Here is a 19195-nt window from a genome sequence, read left to right on the forward strand (position 1 = left end):
ATTACTGACTGGGGGCTCGGAGCTTTACATCTATTTTTCACTAATTTAACTTCCAAAACAGAATCGAGCCTGGCTGGGGCTTCTATAATAATTTAAATAAACTATTGGGAGCACCCCATCTCAACCATAACACACCTACCACAGTGGCGGCGTAACAACCCGTCACACCAAAGCACTCTAAGAGTCAGCCTTGATATCACTCAGAGAGTACCCTAAGAGTTCCCGGACATTATAATATTCATCTTAACTCAGTAGCAAAACGGTTCTTTTTTGACATTTTTACGTCGCTGTTATTCACCTATGTCATATCATATGCATATAAATAAATTGTCAGCTGCATTTACTTGGAGTTGCAGATCATTTTTAGAACGTTATTTTGTCTATCTATATGCACCAAATTTATTGACACGGTCAAAGACACAAAGAATATATAACAAAATATTCAGGCTTATCCCCCGTACATTCAGACAGAAGAAGAAAGTATTTAATTCTGGATTGTAATTCAAAATACGATAACACTATTGATTATACAGATATTGGGCAGGTGAGAGAATTATTCGGTACGCTCTGGAGCTCTGAGATCAAAGACGTGCAATATCCATATCCGATATACATTACACTAAAGGCCACTGAAGTGAGGAGAAGCAATATTTTAATGGCATGTATTCCTTAACAATATTTTTGAAAGTCATTAAAATAATTACAAACAAATAAACACAACAAAATTCCAAAGAAAGTGAATACGCTATAAAACAAGTTATAGTAACCTAAAATAAATATTGGAGGTGCGTCGGTGTAATTGGATTATTAAATTCAGGCAAATGCTTGATTTCGTTCTGTTTTTTCTTCAGTATGACCATTTGAGCACAAGAAAATATTCAATGTAAATTAATTGCTCTTTTGAAACACATTTACTACATACTGTTTGAATATTTTTCGTGATGTAGTTGATAATCACTGAAAGTATGAATACTGGCTGTTGTTTGGTCCAGAATGTTTATTGATTACGCCGTTTGTGAATTTAGCTTGATTTATCAATTATTGATGGGCCAAAAACATGACCAAAGGCACCTGGTTGTCCTCGTGTTAATTTTCTACATTCCCTCTTGTCAATGCTATTACACCTGGGATGCGAAACCTACTGCCCGCGACCTGGTTGTATCCGCTTATTTATATCATAGGGCATTTCATTCAAAATTAGATTCTACTCACGCGCCTTAGAGTAAGTTGCGCCTGACTAGATTACGCCATTGCCACAATGCCATTTTATTACGGGTATGTGTAATACGTATATGGCATATTTTAAGAGGTAAATTCTTTTATTTGTTTTAGATGCTTAATTTTGATTATTTTATTTAGACAAACAACAAACTTGGATGCCATCCTCCTATGGCAATTGTGGCAAGATGAAAGCTGCAAGTCGTGTGGCAGGTTGTCGTATCGAAGTGTAACCGCTCCTTCGCTCAGATGTGCTTGTCAGCAGACTATTCCATTTTTTTTTTTAAATATCTGCTAAACCTCTCACTAGCAACGTGTAATTGGCGAGTCGATAATAAGGGACTAGTGTTCTAAAAAAAATGTAATATGAATTTTAATTAAAAATGTGTGAGTGTGATTTAGACTTTTAACGTAGCTTTAACAATTTTTCGCTCATATCGTAACGATGTCTTCAGTGTGGCAGTTTATAGTGATGTCTAGCACTGGGGCAACATGCCGCAAAAATGTATCATGATGCCCCACCCATTCACATTATCCTGACACTAGGCCGTCCAATCCTAACACTAACTTCTATAGGCTGAGCGCCTAGCGAAGCAGCTGTTAGTACTATTTTTGTAAGTGTTTGGTATGGCTTGGCCGGGGTTCGAACCCACGACCTCCGGCTTCGGAGACTGACTCTCTAACCACTAGGCCACCGGAGCGGTCAATTAAAAATGTAATAAATGATTTTGAACCACTTAAAGATACACTCCGGAAATAACCATAGCTGTAATCGGACATCTGAATATTTTTCCCTTGAAGATATTGAAGTTTTCAACAGTGGTTTCAATGTAGAAAGGTTTAAGATTTCAACGGGTCTGCTATGTATGCATATACAATTTTCCCCTTTCTTAATAAAACAATATATATCACCCATGATAATTAAAAACCCTGATGTTTCAACCCATAAAAATTACGATTCGGCAATCTTTGCACGTTCAATTACTTTCAGGCAATCCATGCACGTTCAAGGACATTCAAGCAATCAATGCACGTTCAAGGACATTATCTTTTGGCATGTTCTATGCGATCCAAATGAAATTTGTTTGATAAAACGTGACTACTGTATGATTCGGGAAGGGGTCTGTTCTAATGGTTCAGAACAACAAAAACTTACAATTACGGTTATGCCTAAAATACACATTAAATCCTGAAGAACCTGACAATAAAACTAACACCTGAAACCTTTTGTCTAATACTTTATCTGGGATCTGAATTAGATGGCAGTTATTAAAAAGTGGCAGTCTGATGTTATCAAAAGTATAAAATTCAACCAAGGCTGATACATTTCCTTTGGCACAAAAATGTGAACAGCCTGAAACCGTATGCACTGTTGAGTCAATTAAATATTTATTTAATCACAGGAAAGTACGCCTTTGATGCACAATGACAAACATTTGTCATTGTGATAATATACTAATGAATTGGGATCATATTTCAAACATTAAAGTCTATCAACAAAACACGCAATGTACCTGAACACAGCACACATAACTGGGAAGCATAACTCATAACTATGAATGGACGAATTCTGCAAAGTAACTGTTCATGCTTATTTTGTAAGGGAAAAATAATTAAAATTAAAACATCCCATTGTCCCACTTTAGCACAGAGTAAAAACAGAACCATATCCTTTCATGGCGACATCGGTATTACTTTTGATATACGTGTATATACAATCATACGGAACTGTCAGATTTGTAAAATATGCTAGAAAAGCGATGGAGAAGGTTTTTTAAAATTTCAAACAGCCAACAAACTGAAATTTGAAACGATGAATAATGGAGGTGCTGAATAAAACTACATGGTCCATACTTAATCAACAAACATTTATCAACCAATGCAAGCTGAATATCGAGTAACAGACACACTGCATAATCCGGTACATGGTCCACAAACAATATGCTCAACCAGGGGCAAAACAGGCTTAAACATAATTTCCTAACTTGAGGGTTAAGTATTGCTATTTGAAAATTGTTAGCACCAAATTGCAGAATGTATACATCCTTCTTCTACGCTCATGCAAACCATCATCTTCAATTTGCGTTTTCGTCATGATGTTACTTTACTGTATGTCACTAATTGGGAAGAATATAGTAAAGGGTTGTCTCTATGTATGCGTTTCAGGTTTTTTTAAAAAAATACATTCGCTATGACGTATTTCTTTCTGCGTTCTATGTATGATACCCTACGCGGATACCAAGTTTTCAAAATCGCTGGCATATTTTTCAGGATCAGGCTTGCTAAACCTTCAATTCGATACATAACTTGCCAATACTCGTTTTGTATTGTATATATGACTGGCCAACTTTATCATCCTCAGTATAATAATATATAGGGATTTACACATTTTAGAAATGGCACATTGACTAGACCAGGCTTACTGAAAAACTGAACTTGCCTTTGGAAAATCTGAACTTACCCTAAACATAATATGCCGATATGAAGAAACAATAACATAAATAAAGTATCTTTGTTGGCACCATAAAACCAAATGCAAATTAGAACAGTTAGAATCAGATATACTTAAAAGAGTGATAATAGGCATAGTCGTGTACTTAGATAAAGATAGATAAATTGATAGGTATAAATTGGTTTGGAAATATATGTTTTTGAGAGAGAGAGAGAGAAAGAGAGAGAGAGAGTTTCTAGTCATTTATTTTTATTCGCAACTAAATAGGGCTTATAAACACTTATTTTATCCATTAACGTGACAAGTATCACCTGGTTACTTTGAAATCAGCGACATTCATCAAAATGTTTGACAATTGTACTTTTGATAATGATTTGAGAACACTTAGGATGCATAAAAGCAGCTAGAGGGTGATATCGTTCCTACACCCATTACGCCTTAAACCAAAATCCTCCTGATATCTAATTATTAGAGCGACGTGAATTTTATTTACAAACACTCTCATCAAAGAAATATCACAAGTTGTATTATTGACAAGTATCTTGATCTAAATCGACCACATGCATCAAAACAAATTTTGAAAAGCTGATTGTTTAGAGGAGTCCATCTGACCAACTGCCCGAGGCTAACGTAGGACCTAAGTGTGGGCGAATCCCGTATGCGTACAAATAATACAATTAAAATGGAACTGATAAGTTAAAATATAAAGTATTTATTCATTAGCTGTCAAAACTTGTTTTATATAGTAAATATTCACATAATCACTACGGCGCCAGAAAATGCCACACGATTAATAATAATAATAATAATAATAATAATAAGACAACTTTATTTAATGATGATAACATATTTGGTCACAAAAGACCCATCTGCCATGTGGTCATCAATTTTTGGTACCGGTTATATTAAGAATAATAAAACGTACACATACTCGTGTATCTTCGCACATGTATTCACACAGATTTAAAATGAATGCATATGTGTGACCATTGTGGGTAACATACATATATGAACAATATACTTTACACAAGTATACACCTTTCATCGTAAAATTAAATCGTATATACATACATCGAATAAAACACACACACACACATATGTGTGTGTGTGTGTGTGTGTGTGTGTGTTTGCTTGTTTTTTCTGTTATTCGTGTTTTTGTTGCATTTTTAAAAAAAAATAACTTTTCAGAATGTTACTTATACTGAGGCCATTAACAGTTCACTGTTCTGTTTCAAGCTCAGTGAGTAAAAAAAGTAGGGAGGTACTCTAAAACGAAACGTTTGTATGATGCAAGGAAAACTGAAGCTGCAAACCATCATCGTCTAATTTCGTCATAGAATTTCTCAAAATTAATCTTGGAAAAATCTTTTGAATATATTTCAACATTTTATTGGTTATTGATAATAAATATTTAGCTATAAACGAAAATAGCATGATATTGAAGATAAAGGTCTAAAGGGAAAATCACCTACTCGAATGATTGGATGAATGCCAGGGATAATGTCATGTCGAAATTATCAATCTGGGGTCATTTGACGCTAGTTAACTAATTTATACTGATTTTGTTTGTCCTGTTTGATTGTCCATAAACAAAGTGACATCCACATATTTTCATGTAAGAATATACGTTTTCAATGTACGACCCGAGGCTTGAGTCTACAGTGATTTAAGATTTGACTGTTTGGGAAATTTATAAAATCCACAAGTAGTAATAAATCTACCCCTTCGTTGGTTACACCTGTACGCTGCACAATGATCGTGCCCGCCCATTTAATTCACCTGAGTACTATATAATTCATTAAGTTTTGGCTTGACAGGTTTACCGATGCGACTCGACTCCCCACTCATTTACTAATCTCGCAAAAGCTGATTCAATTACGCAGGATCTCAATGCATCAGCGCATGCGCAGACTAATGTGACGTCACTATTTTTAAGACTCTTAGTGTGAAATTTAGCGGAGAGAGCTAAGAAACCGTAGAATCATTAGGTTAAACTACATGACATTTTTTAGAATGCGTGAGAAAATTTCGGACGGACGTGAGAGAGTGGTTTCTACTAAAAATAAAAAAAAGGAGTGTTTCACGCGAAATGCATGAAACTTGACAGGTATATGTGGCAAATAATATTAATAGATAATATAAGTCAGTTGCTGTTTTATAGAATTTTCTGAATCACTGATCCATTTTAATAGTGAAATATCTTGTGCATTTAATGTTTTAGCATCGTACGTTTGTGTCCTTTTATTCATTATGTAAGCACTGTTTTTGCGGGCAGTCATATATTTACCCTCATATTTTATGCATTTAAATACTAAAATTGTAAACATTAGTGGGAATTTTTTTAACAAGAATTCTTCCATTCTGGACATAAAGGTAAGCAGTATTTGTTGTTTGTAATTAAAAGTGCAAGTAAATCTCAAACACACTGCGTTATGCTAAACAGCATATTTTGTATTTACCTCTAGGCTAATGCCAAATGTTTTAACACATTAACCCCTGGTGACGACTTTACGTGGCAGGAGGTAGTAGCCTAATGCCGAGCTCTGTAGCATCAATGTCATGCAAGATACACTAAAGTGGGAGGTATTATAGAAAGGTAAACAGACGTAGCTCTACAATGATACCAAATAGTCTGGAATTTTTAGTTGCACTACAAAATACAGAAGGAAAAACCTCATTTTTTGGACCCGATTTTTTTTCTACCCAAAATTCGCTCGTGGTCGGAATCCGATTTTGTTTCCGTGTTTTAGACTTTTTGATCTCGGGTATAAGGGAAACCAGTGCAAACAGACAGATGAACCTTTGCAAAAGGTAGGATAAAATGGGCATTTGGAATAAAGAGTGGTCTCGATACGAAAATAAAGCACAAAAAAATTTAAAAAATTTACCCTTCTGCTCATGATTGACAGATTGATTTATTCCGTCTGTTAATTATGAGAAGGCGTGCAGCAAAGACATATACCGGTAATTCAGTTTTTTTCATACAGTTCTAAATATAGATACATATTCTCGACAGACTGTTTGAACTATATGTTAATATTGATATTTAAAGTATTTAAAAAAAAATCGATAATGCGATTACCAGTGTCAAATCTAGCTAAAATAAACTTCATAATTGTGCTTTTCACAGAATTACCTAATATCGCCATGGCGAATTTATATAGGAGATCTAGTAGTTCAGATTTTGCGGCAATATCACAACCAACTCTATGTCATTTTTTTTCTAGTTTTTTCTAAAATACTAATGAGAAAATTTAAATCGTGAAAATCTAATAAAAGAATATAAAAAAGGGTTGCGTGATTTAGAGGACAACGATAAAAAGAAATATGTTTTGAAATGGGTCATATATTGTTGAAATATTAATTGTGTCAGGAACAGTTTATAAGGAAATTATCATCTTTAATATTTGAGCACACCTGTACTCTCAAGTTAATTATTTCGTTCAGGTAAAAAAAAAAGTGGATTTGGTTTATTTATCCTGAAACAAATGGAGTATGACATCAGACTGGTACGGTGGGCTTTAGTTACTATTGCGTACCAAAATAAATGAAAATTGTGAAACATATTCTGAACAATTTTTACTGCAATAAAAATATAGTCAAACAAATATTTAAAGTTTTCTTAAATAAATCAAAATAATAAAATATATTTTTTATTTTTTCTTACTTTAATAAGTAAAAATACTGAAACATGTGTTAACTTTTTGGTACTTAAATAAATTAGAATTTAAATTAAATACATCAAAGTAAAGATGTATGTAAACAATCAACCAAACCCAATGCAATTTAGAAAACTTTACAGCTGTCTTTAATTCGTTTCCAAACTAGAAATGAACTGAGACGTACCAACAGAAATTTTTTAACAGCATCAGAACCAAAAGACTCGAAATTCATATATTGGAGATTTAAATGAGTATAGGCTTCTCTGTGGTAACAACCAAGATTTGTATGAATTTTATAATGGCAAAAAACTATATCTAAAGAGGATCATCGTTAAAAAATGAGTTCAGCGAAAACACGAAGGGACTTAATGTGCAGATTTAAGAAGAGATTCGGGGGGGGGGGGGAGAGAGACAGAGATTATTACTACAGTGCGAATTCTCTAAATCTTTAAAATGTTATTATTAAAAAACAAAAATAATAAATTGAATTTTCATTTGCGAAGAGTAAAAAATAGTTTTGAATATTAGGGACCTTATACAAAGTGCTTTATTACTGAACAGTACATCAGCAAAACCCTCTCCAAGTACTCGCATAATCGCATACAACCTCTACACACTTTCTCGGTCTAATTATGATACTATTTAATGAAACTATTTGGTAACTTTTTTGCATAGTGTTCATACGCCTCGGATGCGGGTCGTCTCGGGTTCCAAAGACTAACAGCTTCCTCGCTTGGCGCTTATCATTAAGAGGTCATTGTTAGGACTGGTCGGACTTGTATCTCAGTCTGGTGTCAGGATATTGTGACTGGGTGGGGCATGATGTTGCATGTCTGTGGGATGATGCCCCAGTTTTTCACATCACTATAAACTGTAACACTGCAGTCATCGTAGAGATATGGCTCAAATTGTTAAAGGTACGTGAAAAAATCCACATACAAAATTGCAATCGGAGCTAGTAATACTATCAGGGCCAGACACAGATACCTCGACGACCGAGCCTTTTGCATTAAAAATGATGCATATAAAACTATTTTGATAGTCGGACTGCATCGAGCGATTTGTGGTCTCTGCTTGTTTCTCAGACTCACACTGATATATTTACTCTGGAGTCGGATTCAAAAAAGTAAGTTCATGTTTCATTACCCGTAACAAGCTTGTTCAAATATCTCTGTTCACTATTTTCATATTTGGAGAGTAGCTGTTTCGCCATTTCAGCCTGAGTCTGTTTTTCATCATCCGTCAACAAATGCAGGACCCATCTTATGCAAACCTTTCTGAGTTTAAAACTGAGTTTTCAAAAAGAGATGCCGAATTAAGGTCCCTGATGAAAGAAATATCTACAGTTGTGTATCCAGCATCATCAGAGCACCCACTTTCCACTCATTTTTTTGTGTAGACAATGGTCTTCCAGAACCTTGGCCATTTTCAATGGATTCGCGAGTATCTTTATAACAATGGACCGAACTCAGAATGAATGATTTTTAGGACATCTGTTAGAGATGTTCTTTGCTTATTAGCAGAATAATTCTACTTCTCCGACACTTTTACGTCACTATAATTCACGTATTTTACGTTAGAGAAAATTATAAGTACTGAATAAGTGGCAAATGCGTGTTGACATGTTAAATATAGTTCAGTATGGTGGCCATAACGATAATAAAAGAGGTCACGTACCACGATGACGGAATAAGGACTTGTTAAAACTGGTGTCATCACACACAAAACGCCAAAAAAAGAGAGAAAAAAATGCTTTGGTAAGAAATACTTTATTCCTTTAAAAATGCACCAGACAAATTTATTAGAACACAAATGAATATATATAATGACAGAATAATGTTAATTTGCAAAATTTTAAAACTATTTGCGTCAATTAAACGTTCGTTTGTTATTATTAATGTATCCCTAAAATAATAGGCACACGGATACGAACTATTGTGCAACGAAATAGATTTACAGTACAATTCTAAACTTTAAAAAAAATAACATGTAAACACGTCCCACTATTTGTTTTTTAGTTCAAACACATCACGAGAGATATAAACAAATTATTAGATATATAGGTTTTATTAAAGTATTTTACAGTAAGCTGGGTAAGATTCTAAAATCAGTTTATGAATATTAGAGGCCAAATATTGCGAAACCTACGATAAAATGATGTACATGTTAAATCGAATATATACGATAAAATATATACACAAACATAAAGTTAGAGACCACAACCACTGTACTGGAAAGTTCAAAGGTCCGTCACTCATTGAGTATGCTATACATTATTAATATTTAAAAGTCGTACCATCGTTCATCCATAACTTGTTCGACAAAATAGTTGCAAAAATTGTATCCATATGAAGCCGTAAAAATCATAAAGAGCAACTACCGGAAACGTAATTCTTTTAAAAATCATAAAGAGCAACGACCAGAAACGTAATTCTTTCAGCAAAGATTTCACAGTTGATAGATAGATATATTAAATAAATAATAATGTAGATATTGCTAGACTCAGTAGCAATTGATAGGTATGCAACTTAAATAGCTCAGCATATCCGTACGAATACACGGATAATGTTTCAAAATTTAAGGAAGCTGCCTATTATATTAATAGTGAAGCTATAAAACTGTAGGTTTCATTATCAACACTTATTAGGCTATCTCAGCACGATGTCTTTCACATTATCAGCTATAGCATAAGCTTAATTTTCCCACTTCAGTCACAACTAGCATATACAACAATAAACATATACATAACAAATTCATCTAATATAAGTTAATGACCATTTAATTTTGGAGGGTCGGGGCTAGGTGTTGAATTAGGGTGTAAACGAGTCTTTGGATTTCTGTAAGTTGTTATTTCCGACTAACTATTTCCATTTTCATAATCGTATGACCCAGTAACAGAACGATACTGTAGCCAACAACGAAGTCCAACCTGTTGTGAAGTGTTTACGTTTTACCATAATATTTTCATCTCTGTCGCAACCTTTTCTCTACTAAAATAGTTCGCCTATTTAGCTTTGTAAATTGTAACAGTATCTGATACTGTCGAAACGCACTGTACAACAAACTTTTCTGCTATGAAGTTGAGCGCTTAATATTCGGACCGCATACGAATGTAGCCCGGCAGCACCTTCGTCTCCGAGTTCATTATGTGTGTGTGTGTGTGTGTGTGTGTGTGTGTGTGTGCAAAAAGTGTTAATTCCATTCTACATGTATATCGTTGTTAAAGAATTCATTTTATAATCAGATATTCCTTAATAGATGTTCAACAGTACCTGCTTTATATTTTTCACGTTTGTAAGCAGCTAGCACACAATCGAGCATAGGTTCCGCTTAAAACCTTGGTGATCAGTTTTGTCTTCTACTGGCCCATATCTATCAAGTATTCGTTGTTTCCCTTGATGTATCTCCCAGTCATGTTGTGGTGAAATTTTAAAGCTTATCTTATCAAGTTACATTGATTAATATCTATGCTATTTGTATTATATTTGAATTCATCGTTATCAGCTAATGGTATATGACTTCAGTGGGTTCGTTTCGCATAAGGAAGTAAACCTGAAATCAGTATAGTAATTTGATAAATTATCAATAATTTAATCCCATAATCATTCGTTGCCATATACACTGACCAGTTTAGTCGTGTCGGTCCAAATCTCTTGTCCATCTGTTTTCTGTATCTTTTCATATTTTCCCCCCTTATATTAAGAACTACACCGAGTACGAACTCTGTTGCAAACGTTGGGTAAGATTCTTTACTAATCTGTTGGTTTTATTTGAAATCAGATGTCAATTCATCTATGATAGATGTTAGGTTTTCCTAACCCACTATTTAAATATGGAAAATTAATATCTTGCGCGATGTTTACATTTTATTCTTATGATGCTGTTCGTCTGTACTTCAGTCTGTTAACTTTTCCTTCTCCTCAACATGACTTTAGTTCTACAGCCCCCACCTTCATCAAATCTTGTGGATATCTTGTACTGGTGATACGAAAATAGCATCTTGATTTTTGGTTCAAGAAGTCAAAGGTCAAAGTCACTTTGTTTAAAATGGGAATTAATGGTTTCTGCACAATAACATTAGATTCGCTTTACATACCTTGCCGTAATGTTGTGGATTGCTTGTACTTTGGGTAAGGAATAAATCTATCCCTTTGGGGTCATAAATATAAAAGCCAAGGTCACTGTGACTAAATGAAGAAAATGGTTTTCGAGCAATAAGTTTAGTTTTGAATCAAAAACCGTAACCAAACGCCATAACTAACATGTACTTGAGATAAGAAATAAACATTTGGTATCTAAAAGGTCATACGTCGTGGTCCCTTGATTGAAAACAAAAATAAATGGTGTTTGCATATTAGTTCTTAATAGTGGCTTTCTGAATAGTAACTTAATTTCAAGACCCCATACCAGAACCAAAGGTCAGATCATTTAGTCAATAATCTGAAGGTTCAACCACGCACTTTTAGTTCCTACACACAGGACTATTTAACATGGGACTTCTCTATAATGTGCCGCTTCAGAGACTGTCAAAGCCATTATTTATTCACAATAATTTTCACGGAAAGATTCACATGAACCTCTTTATATTGTCTATAAGCTTCACAGCTGTAGTTTATCTCATCATGATGCAAACTGAATATTGATTACTTCTGTTGACTGCATTTTGTTGTGTACAGCTTTTTTCCCTAGTGCGTTTGCTTAGATATTATCTGTCCTGGACAGTTTCAATACCAACAATGACAGTGTCAATACCAACAATGACAGTTTCAATACCAACAATGACTGATATTCAGTGAAAGGTTGTTTGTTCAGTGAGAAAAAGATTTTCTGCTAGAAGCCAATTTGGTTTTGATCATATGGCAATATGGCTCCTTGTGTTTAAGGTTCAGGTCAATACGTTATGAATTGTGGCTATAAGACTTCCAATGAGCACCACAGAAAAAATACATTTAAATTAATTTTAACTGGTCCCGGCATACACTTATTTTCAATATGAACTAATACTAGTTTTAATAATTATTTGTCTGCCTTGGTCAGGCTAATTAAGGATATCATATTCTTACGTGTCGAAGATTTACTGTACGGATTGAAATACTTCAATAAAGTGAACATACTTGACAGATGCAACTGCCAACGTGAAGTTGCCAATAAGTTATACATTGCTTTTATTTAGGAATTTGCGTAAATTGCCGCAAACAACTCGGACCATATATGTATGACACTAAAAGTAAGCCACTAATTTTTTTTTTATATTTTTTTATTTTTATTAAACTATTCGTATTTTTATATCTTGCATTTATGCACAAAATCCATCTCAACTACCAACAGAACTCAAGCTGCTGTCACTATTTCGACCACCGCCACCATCCCTCATCCTCTTCGCCATCATCATTACTCCAATGCTGCCGCTGCTACTACCACTACTACCACTACAGTGACATAGGTGATTGTTTTGCATGTGTCCGTCACAAAACCTGGCGGTTAGTTCTAACATTTATGACCAGATTGCTTGAAGACTGGTTCTTTCATATTTATATATCCATTGATGTCTGCTCATGCATACACTCCTTCACAAATGGATGACTATAATCATGCATGTATATATATTGTATTGAAAGCAAAATGTTTTCGAAAAAGTGTCCATAATGTCATAGGTACACGCATATTATATTTTTCGTAGTAATTATTCTGTCCTTTTCAGTTTTATATGTAACTGCTTTAATGGTGAGATGGGTATCTTGTGCGATACAAAATAAACATAGCTTCAGTAAATAATCCTAAATTTTCTGCATCGTCAACTTCTATGAGATTCTGTTAAACCACATCGACCTGATCAGATTCATGTCAAATCTATATCCGACCAAATATATCGTGAAGTATTTTCAGTGGTACAGGTGAAAACTGTGCTGAGAGTCTGGTGAGTCAATGGCTGTAGCTTGATAAAATCTTCGTGAAAAGAATCGACTGGAAGTGCACGAATCCTCCAGGATGTGATGATGCCAGCCATTCGTGGGTTAAATCCACCAGCAGATGCCAATAACCAACTCAAGCTGGTATGGCAAGGATCGATTGATATTAAGTGCGTTTCTCAAGGGTAAAGAGGGGCCCCGAGTGGCCGAGTGGTCTAAAGCGCTCTCCGTTACGGATCACTACCATCTCACCTCTGTCTGCGTTGGTTCGAGTCTCGGATTCAGCCAATGTGTGTATGTGAGAAAGCTTGCCAGTAGCTTCTCGTGGGTCTGTGGTTCTTTCCGGGGTTTTCCCGGGTTCTTCCTCCACCATTAATACTGGCCGCCATGTATAGCCTATCGGGTGCTGAAAAATGGCGTTAAACCTCACAACAACAACAACGAGTAAAGAAAAAACAAAGAGTAAAAGTGTGACTCGAACATATAAGTCTTCAGATCAATGCCAATCTGTCGAACAGGCTGATTGGTCTCAGCAGGTTGAATCCATTGTCATTATTATATTGTAGTACCATGGCATCCAGCTGTGAAACGGATGTAGAGTTTGCTTGCGATGAAATGCTTACATGTTGCTGCCAATGATACACGGTTAAAATTCCCTCTTAAATACTGTACTAATGATTCAAGATTATCATCATTGGTCAGAACGAACTTTATTTTCAAAAGTAAATTATACGATCTGTATAAATGCGAAATGAAATAAATATGATACTCCATTGATAATCAAGGGGTCAAAATGCATATACTGGTCAATAAAGCAAACACCATTTGTTTTTTTTTTATTAAAAAAAACGTATTTGAAACTGATCATGCAATTACTAAGAATTTATTCTCCAAAGACCACATCTTATGGCAGAATTTTATTATTCGCTCTTTATTATCGAACTTAATCATGATATTGATGATGGAAGCGCATATTCCAAGTCGGAGCAAAACGATAAAATGTATAGCCCACAGAGCGTCAACAAGGTCAGCAAATCAGATGCAAGACTATTATTGTTGACTTTTATATAAATTATGTATCTCATCCACCTCAAAATACGATGTATGTTATCCCTGGCCAGTTTAGATTTTTCATCAATTATTGGAAGCTTGTTTCAGATCGAGGCTAAAATCAATTCAGTCAGAAGAATGCATTTTTGTGTTACAGATCTTGATTAGAATAAAAGTGTCCTTACAGTTCAGATAATTGATTACCGTAAATAACTTGACCAATCCAATGCAAGATTAACTCCTTCGTATGCTTTGATCTCACTTACTGTCGAACTTTTTTAGATGAAAATTTGATCTTCACTTTAAAGTTTTGAAATAAATTTTAATTTAAAGAATTCATTTAAAAAATGTCAAATGAAGCTACAAATGACTTATATCTGTGCTACTGCTCTCTAACTCGTGTTTTGGGTGGGTCAAGCACTAAATATGCCAAATCATTTTTCAGAACTGTGTGTGCTATATTTTGTGATAGATTGACCTGAAAGCATTTGACAAATAATTAAAACGTTTACAAATCCAATCACTGGAAACAAAACAAATAGTAAATGCATGGAAATGGTTATCTAAAGAAGCTTCTAAGTTTATGTATTCTGGGCTTGAAAATTTTTATGAAATTCTGTAAAAGTGGATCTGCCCTAGGTAGAGTTGCGATTGTCCAAAAATGTGACTTTACCGCAACTAAAGTTTAAAAAAAAATGAAAAATATGGGTTTTATTCTTGAAAATATTTTATCTTTATATTACAAAAAAACAACAACATTATTTTGATTTTTTATTACTGTTTTGCACATTAAAAACGCAAGCCAATAATAAACGTTGCCAAGAAATATATATAACAGTATATGTAAATGAGATAAAAAGCAATGCTTGAATTGGTAGTCAGAGAAGATAGAGTTATCTAGCTGGATAGATACAACAGTAATGAAGGCTTGTCTTGGAAATGATAGTGGTTTAGTAATTATCTGCACGCCTGAATTATTTGACACGTTTTTGCGTCCATATAATTATTTCCCAAATATGTATCAGTCTCCTATAACTACCGTGTAAACAGTAGATGGTAAACAGTGCTCACGGGTGGTTATGTTTGGTACACCAATGACGTTTTTTGAAGAATCAAGATGGTTAATCAATAGAATCGATCACGTTTGTTTGAAACAGGAATCCTGCGAGTTATGTCATTAAAAGTGATCATCTAATCACCTTGAAGTAGCGACATCGATCCAACCAATCTTTGACAAGCTGGCTTTGTGGGCAAACCAATTAGTCCAAAAATTTGTAGAAACCTGTATACTTTCAAGTATTATAATTAAAATGTACATGATCACAAGTTAAAACATAAATATTTAAACCCCTACTGTCAGAATTTTCTTGCAGTATATCTACACAAGAAAATGTGAGACTTACCTTGACATCAACTACAAGATGGAAAGACTGCAAATGCTTTTCCTTTATAATCTCTGCAAAATGCTTTTCCTTTATAATCTCTACAAATGCTTTTCCTTTATAATCTCTACAATTGCTTTTCCTTTATAATCTCTACAATTGCTTTTCCTTTATAATCTCTACAATTGCTTTTCCTTTATAATCTCTGCAAATGCTTTTCCTTTATAATCTCTGCAATTACTTTTCCTTTATAATCTCCACAAATGCTTTTCCTTTATAATCTCTACAAATGCTTTTCCTTTATAATCTCTACAATTGCTTTTCCTTTATAATCTCTACAATTGCTTTTCCTTTATAATCTCTGCAATTACTTTTCCTTTATAATCTCTACAAATGCTTTTCCTTTATAATCTCTACAATTGCTTTTCCTTTATAATCTCTATAATTGCTTTTCCTTTATAATCTCTGTAATTGATTTTCTTTTATAATCTCTACAAATGCTTTTCCTTTATAATCTCTACAATTGCTTTTCCTTTATAATCTCTACAATTGCTTTTCCTTTATAATCTCTATAATTGCTTTTCCTTTATAATCTCTATAATTGCTTTTCCTTTATAATCTCTACAATTGCTTTTCAGTGCTTGGTGTCCATATCCAAAAAAAAAAAAATCACGTTAATCTAAATAATCTTCCTATGCCAAGTTAAAGTTCTTGTCATAAAATATTCAGCATTTTTTTTTTTATAAGGGTGAATTTTAAAAGTGACACGAGTCACATATTTCACTTTTACAACTGTCAAAAGCTGTGTATTATTATCACTCAACAATGAGCAAATTTTTGGACCAAATTTTCTAAGACAAGAAAAGTAAATCTGCCAAATTTTCCTTCATTATAAGAATGCTTCATGGCACTAAACACTTATTTCTAATACAAGATAATTTTTATCTGAAAATGTTAACAATACAAAAATGTATCATAAATAAAATTTACATTTTAGATGAAATATTAATTTATAAAAAGGTTTTATAATCTATAAATTAAATCTGTATACGAAGTTAAAATTCGAAAATGCCAGATTTTAAACAGCAAGTTGATGCATGAATGAAATTTACAAGTTTTCATCTGTGCAGCTTATAACTGGTCCAGGTGCAGAGAAATTTGATCGAATTATAGGTGTACACACTAAAGAAATAATGATACTTGTCCAAATTTATTACCAGTACATCAGGTACTTTTCCATTTGTTAGAACATATAATAACACACTCAAATTACCCATAGTGATGGGACCAGTATATGTTTTATGGAAAAAATGAAAACCATGTAAGTGTCAATAATCAAAAAAGGTAACCATATAATAAGAAAATACAGCTCGGAGGAAGTCCTGCCTCACTGATTAGTGGTGTTAATCTCTATGATGGAGACCTGCACAGCGTTTTGGGGGTACTATATCCTGTGTGTCAATATGAATTCTGGTGTCGGCTGTGAGCACTGAACACGTGCTAATGAGGCCTTGATATCAGTCACGTCCAGATTACTGGGCCGTGTCCAAGCAAATGCAACTCTTCCACTTTCATCACAGACTCTTAATGCATTTCAAAGCATCACTAATGAAATACATGTATATGTTTTGATGCACCATTAATTTATCTCCCTATACTGTAAAGAGACTAGACTGTCCAAACTGCACCTTAGCTTTGCAAACACCACTCACTGAACTTAAATATGTACTGTAGGTATGCTTTTATTATGACTGGCAAGAAAATGCAAAACACCATTTTCATCTTCTTGGCATATCTTTTATGTGTTCACGTTTATTTCAATTTTTGTGGATTTTTTCTTTTATAATTGTTAATATCTATAACTACCTTCTAAGTGTGTGGAAGTCCTTAAATATCAAAAGTATGCAATACTGCAGAAGTCAGGTATTTTACTCATTAAGGTCAGCATTTGTCGTAATATATAAGAAAAAGCATAAACCGATTTGTAAAAACAATATGCAATAAGCTCATGTGTCGATTTTTGAACTTTTGTCACATATTATAGAATATAATACGACAGTAGGCATGAATGACAATAATTGTTCTAGAATAAATGGGAAAACCAGAAATGCTATATTAAATATATTTTATGCATGAAATCAAGGTTTGATAATCTGGCTCTTTTCAAACTTTATTTCAATTTAAAAGGAGAACAGATTGCATTAGACATCATTAAAGCTGTGCACTTCAGATATACAGAAACATCCATGTAGTAGCACTAGAAATGTGAATCACCCCAGAAGCCCATTAGAAATGTGAATCACCCTAGAAGCCCTTTAGAAATTTGAATCATCCTAGAAGCCCATTAGAAATGAGAATCAACCAAAAACTCTATACGGTGTGATCCAGAATTTCTATTCAATACATGTACCAAGTTTCAGCTCTGTATTCAATATGGTTGGAGAATAAAAAACAATATCTTGTTTTGAACATAATTCCTCAAGTAATATAAGATATAGAATCAAATGAAAAACTTGACCAAAACTTAACAGACCTTTTATGACTGATCTTGACCACATGGTCAAAGAGGTGCATGAGTGTATCACAGAATGAACTAAGATATATAATGACTTATAAATCCATTAAGGAGTAAATAAAAGTGAGAAAATTAAACCTAAATATTAATTTTCTGCTACTGTGACCTTCATCCATGGCCAAAAAGAAAAGTAAGCATGTTGCAGAATGATTTGTCTTAGCTTCATAATGCTTCTTTATGAATAAAATCCATCAATGAGTTTAGGAAATGTGCAACCAAGTTTTACAAAACTGTTGATGTTGCTGAAACTGACCTCTTCGATGTCTTACTGCCCACTAAAGAGGGCTAGACAAACAGGACACAAATAAATAGTCATGACCTTTTTACAATGGATACCATTCATACTCACTAATAACTCGAAACAAAATACTCTGATGTGACATTGCATGAAGAATTGATCAGGGTCTATGTTCTTTGTTCCACTGATTCAGTCAAGCAAATTGTTTAGACCCTGAATTGCTGGCACATTATGCAACAGTAGATCTGGGTCTGTGCAGTTTGCAGCTGAATCTGACCTGTAAGCAAGCATACATAATAATATAAAGGCTTAACCAACAAGAAGTCTGGCTCCTTGCTCAAAAATACAACAGATGAAAGTTTCATCCAGGTGGTCTGAAGTAGCAAACAAAACTTGTGATGTACAATAGGGTGGACAGATAGACTGACAGAACCAGATATTTCCAGATTATCTCCAATGGTGGTAGATAAATGTGATTCTATATTTCCTCACTATCTCAAATAGTGGCAGGGAGATAAGGCCTGAAAAGGACGTCAGATTTCTGGGCAGAGGAATCACATGTAGTAAAACTGACAAAATGGCATTGCAAAATCTATGGATGTTATGTAATCACTGACATGTATATTTTATGACTGGAAACATGTTATATTTTGATCAGTTTAGTCCAAATATGATGCTAATATTTGTACATGTAATAATCTGAGAACAA

Source organism: Sinohyriopsis cumingii, chromosome 1 (genome assembly GCF_028554795.1).
Source record: "Sinohyriopsis cumingii isolate HCF-2022 chromosome 1, ASM2855479v2, whole genome shotgun sequence".
Lineage (NCBI taxonomy): Eukaryota > Metazoa > Mollusca > Bivalvia > Unionida > Unionidae > Sinohyriopsis > Sinohyriopsis cumingii.